The sequence below is a fragment of the Bubalus kerabau genome, chromosome 12 (genome assembly GCF_029407905.1).
Source record: "Bubalus kerabau isolate K-KA32 ecotype Philippines breed swamp buffalo chromosome 12, PCC_UOA_SB_1v2, whole genome shotgun sequence".
NCBI classification, from domain to species: domain Eukaryota; kingdom Metazoa; phylum Chordata; class Mammalia; order Artiodactyla; family Bovidae; genus Bubalus; species Bubalus kerabau.
The window spans coordinates 78,189,285-78,197,447 of record NC_073635.1 but is presented as its reverse complement, the minus strand read 5'-3'; positions in this window follow the sequence as shown (position 1 = coordinate 78,197,447).

Genomic DNA, 8,163 nt, shown 5'->3' with positions numbered 1-8,163 from the left:
GGATTAGTATGAGGACATTTTGGAAAGGTTAACATGCAGCCTATCACAGTGGTTTCTTAAAGGACAACCAGTTAAAGCAATACTAATAACAACATAAAGTGACCTAGAGGTCAATTTTTAATTGCTTTCTTTGGCTGTGGAACACATTCTTCTATTTTGTGTGTCTTGATGTTTTATTGAATACTGGGTATTGTGAATAAACCATTGTAGAGACACTAGACTCTATTATTGTCCTTTATTCTATTATTTTCCTCTGATAGACACATCAATTACTTGCTAAGCACCTGGAAATTGCATTGACTTGGTTTTACAATTTAACAACAGATTTTTGTGAAAAGCCCGAGATGTTTTCCAAGCCCTTCTAAGAAGCAGGACCCAACTGCCAAATTCTGTTTTTCCTACGGTTTAGTCCAGACTTGGAGAAGGCAATGGCACCCCACTCCAGTACTCTTCCTGGAAAATCCCATGGACGGAGGAGCCTGGTAGGCTGCAGTCCATGGGGTCGCTAAGAGTCGGACACGACTGAGCGACTTAACTTTCTCTTTTCACTTTCATGCATTGGAGAAGGAAATGGCAACCTGCTCCGGTGTTCTTGCCTGGAGAATCCCAGGGACGCGGGAGCCTGGTGGGCTGCCGTCTATGGGGTCACACAGAGTCGGACATGACTGAAGTGACTTAGCATAGCATAGCAGTCCAGACTTGGTTTTAGGCTTTTTCTTAAAGCATGTCTAGAACAGACAGCCCTTACTCTAGGGCATGGTCTTTACTCCTAAGGGACAGGTTTCTGTTTCTCTTTGAAAAATGAGTTAACGAGGTGTTAAGGAGGCTTTTCCTCTCTACGTGGGTGCAAACACCAGTGTTGACCAGAAGTGTCTCTGATGCCATAACAACCTCTTGGTGGTTAATTTCAAGTAGTCTGTCCATGAAAACATGGCCCTTGGCCCAGGAGTCACAAGATATCTCCATGTATTTCTGCCCCTTCTCTCTCCATCATTGGTGCTGTGCTTCAAACATTTTAGATATATCAACAGTGTTAAACTCTAACCTCTGGCTCCTTGGCTCAGTGGGATTTCTGGGCTCTGGTTAGACTCCAGAACTCTGTGCCATGATCAGGAAATTATGCCTAAACAGCGAGCTGGGGTGAATGTGAGGCTCACAGTCTTGCCTTGTCTGCTGTCCCATGCCTGAAAGCCTTGGATTCACATATTTTGCCCAGTTTTTTTTTTTCCTAATTTTACACATTGTTGTTTCACACGTTGCCCAGTCATGAGATACTCATTTTTCTAGTAACTTTATTTATTTATTACTTTTAGTTGTGCTGGGTCTTTGCTGCTGCGTGGCCTTCTCTCTAGTTTCGAGGAGTGGGGGCTCCTCTCTAGTTGTGGTATGAAGCCTTCTCATTGTGGTGGCTTCTCTTGTTGTGGAGCACGGGTCTCGGGTGCTCAGGCCTCAATAGTTGTGGCACACGGGCTCAGTTGTTGTGGCTCCCGGCTCTAGAGCACAGGCTCAGTAGCTGTGACATATGGGCTTGGTTGCCCTGAGGCATGTGGGATCTTCCAGGATCAGCACGTAGGATCTTCCTGGACCAGGGATCAAACCCATGTCTCCTGAACTGGCAGGCAGATTCTTAACCACTGAGCCACCAGACACTCTGCCCAGTTTTATTCATTGGAAGGACTAATGCTGAAGCTGAAACTCCAATACTTTGGCCACCTGATGTGAAGAACCAACCCATTGGAAAAGACCCTGATGCTGGGAAAGATTGATGGCGGGAAGAGAAGGGGATGACAGAGGATGAGATGGTTGGATGGCATCACTGACTCAATGGACCTGAGTTTGAGTAAACTCCAGGAGTTGGTGATGGACAGGGAAGTCTGGCATGTTGCAGTCCATGGGGTTGCAAAGAGTCAGACATGACTGAGCGACTGAACTGAACTGAGGAGAGGCTCTCTTTGTTCTACTGTAGTCTATGGCAGGTGAATGAGCAGGACCTACGTGGAACACTTCCTGTTTCTTTCACACCAAGAGACTGCTCAGCTTTTGAGGTTGAACCAGAAAGATTCTTGACTTGAGGACAATTTTTTGAAACCTATAATTAATACCCTCAGAAGCCTGCTTGAAACAGACAGGAGTTCAAAAGGAAATGATCATTCAAAGAACAAAGAAGAACTCTGGGATACTAAGTTGGAGGAGATTAGTGAGGTTGTGTCAAACGCCCTCCACTCCCAGCCTGTGACTTGATATGTCCTTTGTACCTCTGCACCCCGCAGTTGGGCATATTTCTGACATCTTATTTCTATTTACCCTAACTGTTTGATATCTAGAAGAAAGTCTTAGGGGCTGGTAGTATGATGCCAGTGGTGTTTCCTGATCTCAGTGCAGGTGAAGCTCCCTCTGACTTTTGTTCTTTTGTGTACATTTGAGGTTTTGGAACAGTGGGACTTTTCAAAGTGCACCGAAACCACTGAGTTTCTTGCAGTTGCTCGGTTTCCTTATTTTTATTTTGTCTCTATGATTCCATATTATATGATATAGGAGTATATGGTACATGATAATGTGGCAGCATTTAATTTGTTCTCCATGATTTGAAAATGTGCCCCTAGCCTGATCATATTGTTTTTCTTTTTGGAAATGCTCGTTAACAGTACATTCATGCCTCTAAACGATGCTTTTTGGATTAATCACAATTCCTTCCAGAAACATTTGAAAACTAAATAAAGGTGCATAAACATTCTTTATTCTGTTTATATCTTTGCTTATGGAGTACAGGGTTTTAAAGGAGGAATACCTACATGTTTAGAATTCCTATATCATTTTAAATTTCTGTTCAGGTTAACTAACACCAGCATCTTCTAAACTTCTACTGTATGCAAAGTACTATGTTATACCCTGGAGACATAAACCCTAATAGTAACCAATTTTGCTTTCAAAGATACTACAGTCTTGCAAACTAACTGTATTATACATGTGTGCCTTTTAGGTTGAGTCTTTATATTGTCCTGTAGTCAAATCTCAATAAAATGTTATCATGTTCTTTTCACCATTTCAGTTTATTATTATTCTAGTTATATCTAAAAAAATCAATCCAAAGGGCCATTTCATGAACACAAATAATTATCTCAATCCCTCTCACCAATAACCCTAGGTGGTAAATCCATAGAAATTTCCAAGGGTGCTAATTGTACATGATTAAATGCCCCATTTATCTGTTTAAATCCACCTAGAAGATGAACACCACTGTAGTATTTGGTATTTAATGCTTATTATTATCCCATTATCAGAGGCCACATTATAAATATCTGTATCTCACATCACAGAAGTCAAGAAAAAATCTACAGTTTACCACAAATGATCTTCTTTGTATAAATAAACTATTCATACCTTCTTCAGCTTTTGTGAAATTTTCTCTAACCCCTCAGCTGAAGATAGCCAGTTCTACAAATTCTTTTTCTTATTTATGAAGCACTTTGGGCACTTTATCTTACAGGTCTTGGATTATCACTCTTCCGTATCCATGTATTTCTTTTCTCCCCAGTGAGATTTTTAGCTCCTCCGACACATAGTCATGTGATATTTCCAGCTCTTGGCAATATGCTAGAAGGTGTGATATATAGAACAATAAAAGATGTGAGCCTCTTATAGAATGAGGAATACCTGCTTTTTTAATCCCAATTCTTACTCTCCCAATTTCTGGGTATAGGGGATTCATGCTTAAATTGAATCTTTGGATTGCCTTCTGATTTTGGTAACAGGCTAGATTAAATTTACTCTACAACCTTCCAATTGGAACCAGTGAAAATGGCTAAAATAAAATATTTTCATAAACACCTATAAAAATGCTCACTGAGCTGGTAAGAAACTAAAGAATCCACAAAGGGAAAAAATAAATATGAAAATGGGAAGCTAGAATCAGCAGACAGCAGAAGCAGCCGTTTTCCAAACAGGAGCTGCAAAATCATGGTGGTTTTGAGCCTAAGTTTTTGAGCCCAAGATACCTGTGTTGGGAAGAATAAGGTGATCATACCTCCTGATTTATCCAGGACAGTACTAGTTAATGTCTGTTCCCTGGTATAGTTATTAATTGCACCCACTTTTATTCTTAAAAGCATATGGAATGATACATACTCATCTTAAGTATAAGAGATAGGACGTAATGTATGGAACTCAAAAAGGTAGGAGTTCTAATAGATCTTTGCAAAACTCGGCCCGTCAATGTTAGAGGGAATATTAAATAAGACTACAAAGCAGAAAGGAACAGCATGTAAAATAGCCTGCATTTACTTTGACACTGGATGGAAGGAAAATGAATTTGCCCCTGAGAAATCATTGTCAGCATCAAACTCTCATGTAAATTTGTTGTTACCTGCATGTTAAAATTGAAGTTCAAGTGGAGAATTGAATTTAAAGTGATTTCCAGATGGATAGGACTACCAGGGAGCTGGCAGAAAACATATGCAGGACCTCTCTGAGGGAACAGGGCTTTAACCTCCGTCTCCGAGAATTCCTATTGGTAAAATTTTCAAGGAAAATGAGAAACACGTCTAAAAACAAATCAGAAGTGTCATCAGAAGGGCCCAATGGGTGAAATACATCAAGATTAGAGAATAGAAGAAAGAAATTGTCAAAGAGTTCATACGTGAGGAATATCAGACACTGATTGCAAAATAGAAGGTTTATTTTAAACATTGAGGTTTTTTAAAATTTATTTTTTAATTGAAGAATAATTGCTTTACAGAATTGTGTTGGTTTCTGCCAAACATCAACATGATTCAGCCATAGGTATACATATGGCTCCCGCTTGAACCTCCCTCCAGCCTCCCTCCCCATCCCACCCCTCTAGGTTGTTACAGAGCCCTGGTTTAAGTTCCCTGAGTCATGCAGCAAATTGCCAAAATTGAGTCTTGGGACTTTCCTGGTGGTCCAGTGGTTAGGACTCTGAGCTTTCAACACATGGGGCATGGGTTCAACCCCTAGTTGGGGGCCTAAGATCTAGCATGCCACATGGCTCAGCCAAAATAAAAAAATGAATAAAATAAAAGACACCCCCAAACTGAGCAGCTTAAGAAAACCATTTATTTATTTACAAACTGAGTCTTGAGAAGAAGAGCGATGAAAGTAAGACTAGAATATTAGGAAGCAAAAGCCCCTCAGACTTCTCGTACTAACAGACATAATAAATTAAAATAAAAATTTTGATAGGTAAAAACAGGAGACCTAACTCTGAAAAAGAAAATTGAAAAATTGAAAATGAAATAAATAATTCTCTGGAATGCAACCCAAAGAAACAAGAAAATGAAAAATTTGAAAGAGTTCTGCCTTGAGGAGAAAGTGAGAAGGCTCAGTATGTATCTGAGCAGATTTTTAGAAGGAGATAAAAAAAAGACTGGGGAAAAAAACAGTTCAGTAATTAGGTCACAAGTATTTACTGTATTAATTAACAAGCAAGCAAATGGATTATAGAAAGGTTTTATATAGAACAGTGATGAAAATCTGTCCTAAACTAAGGATATGATTAATTCAGTTCTGTTTACTGGGAGTTATAAGAGATAGAGAGAAAATCAATTAATTCAAGTGAAGTCAAGAAATAAGAGGGAAAAAAGAAACAGAGAAGTGGGCCATATGAGGCCATAAAATAAGATGGAAGAATGAATACAAGTATGTCAGTGATCACAATAAATGTGATGACTAAATAGTCCAATCTAAAGTCTAGATTTTCAGCTACAATAACAAAAACAGTGTTGAACTGGCCTAAAGATAGACAGATCCATGAATGCAATAGTTTGTAAGCAGAGTGACATTACATGGTCAAGCTATTTTCTAACATGGGAAAATCCCATGGACGGAGGAGCCTGGAAGGCTTCAGTCCATGGGATCACAAAGTGTCAGACACGACTGAAGCACTGAGCACACACGCACTGAGTCAAAACTTGTTTGCTTTTGTTTTGAATGATTTTAATTTTATAAAATGGTGCAAAGATAGTGCAAAGAATTCATATATATTCCTTACTTGGTGGTGGTTGTTGCACAGTCGATAAGTCCCGTCTGAGTCTTTTGGGACCCTATGGACTGGAGCCTGCCAGGCTACTCTGTACATGGGATTTCCCAGGCAAGAATACTGGAGCAGGTTGCCATATCCTTCTCCAGGGGATCTTCCTGACTCAGGGATTGAACCCACGTCTCTTGCACTGGCAACTGGATTCTTTACCACTGAGCCACCTGGGAAGCCCTTCTTACTTTGTTACTCCTACTGTTAACATCTTTTATAACTATGGTTCAGTTCAGTCGCTCAGTTGTGTCCGACTCTTTGCGACCCCATGAATTGCAGCATGCCAGGCCTTCCTGTCCATCACCAACTCCCAGAGTTCACTCAAACTCATGTCCATCGAGTTGGTGATGCCATCCAGCCATCTCATCCTCTTTTGTCCCCTTCTCCTCCTGCCCCAACCCCTCCCAGCATCAGGGTCTTTTCCAATGAGTCAATTCTTTGCATGAGGTGGCCAAAGTATTGGAGTTTGAGCTTTAGCATCAGTCCTTTCAATGAACACCCAGGACTGATGTTCACTCTTGCCATCTCCTGTTTGGCCACTTCCAATTTGCCCTGATTCATGGACCTAACATTCCAGGTTCCTATGCAATATTGCTCTTTACAGCATTGGACCTTGATTCCATCACCAGTCACATTCACAACTGGGTATTGTTTTTGCTTTGGCTCCATCCCTTCATTCTTTCTGGAGTTATTTCTCCATTGATCTCCAGTAGCATATTGAGCACTTACCGACCTGGGGAGTTCCTCTTTCAGTATCCTATCATTTTGCCTTTTCATACTGTTCATGAGGTTCTCAAGGCAAGAATACTGAAGTGGTTTGCCATTCCCTTCTCCAGTGGACATTTGTCAAAATTTGAAAATAAAAGTAAAAAAAAAAGTGTAGATTTTCAGATTACATTTTCATATAACTTGTGTTAAAGGTTCCCTTGAAGAAGGAATGGCAACCCACTCCAGTATTCTTGCGTGGAGAATCCCATGGACAGAGGACCCTGGCAGGGTACAGTCCATGGGGTTGCAAAGAGTCTGACACTACTGAAGCAACTTAGCTCATACGCATGATGAAGCTTATAACTTAGTGACTGAATAACAATAACAAAAATACCCTCTCAAAGAGACACATCTAAAATGCAAAACAACTTACTAACTAAACAATAAATAAATAAATAAACAAAAGAAACATGCTTAGAGTATTGAAAGCATTAGAAATTTTCTCAACACAATATAATCTTACTACTCATTAAATAATCAGTGCCAGTGTTCCTGGGCAGATGGTAGCTGTTGTTCACATATTCAGGGACCCAAATGCCTTTCAATTCATGACTTCTCTACTCCCTAGAGCCTTGGAATCTTCTTAATCCCCCCCCTTTTTCTTAACCACCTTTCTCACAGTCCATTGGCAGTAACTGATCACAGATCTCTCCAAATGGCCTGGTTGTAGATCCTCATTATCTGACAATTTAGGTATTAAAAGGCTAATTTTATGGCAACTGTCCCAATCATAATACATAAAGGCAGAGCAGATCACAGATAACTGTCATATAAAAGCTCCTTCAGAAAAAGGAAAGGATTGAGACAAGAATTTTGAAATCCTACCATGTAGGCATCGTGAAGACCACTGAGCCTGAGCTGTGGTGGAAGTTTCTCTTTTTAAAAAACATTTATTTCTTACAATTTTTGATACTGAGAACTCCAAAGTCAAGGTGTCAGTAGACACTTTCATTCTTTTTTTAAGATTTTTTTTTGATGTGGGCCATTTTTCAAGTCTTTATTGAATTTGTGACAATATTGCTTTTGTTTTTTATGTTTTGATTTTATTGGCTGTGAGGCATGTGGGATCTTAGCTCCCCAACCAGGGATTGAACCTGTGTCCCCTGCATTGAAAGGGGAAGTCTTAGCCACTGGACCACCGGGGAAGTCCTTGAAGTTTCTGGATTAAACTCAATTCTATTCTTTAGAAGAAACTTCCTTTGCACTGTTCCCCACTGTCCTGGAGATTCTCCTTAATTCTCTCTCCTCTGAGGCAGTGGTTTCAAGTCCTAGCAAGCATCAGAATCCCCTGGAGGGCTTGTTACAACACAGATTGATGGGCACCCTCCTGAGAGTTTTGGATAGAGTTT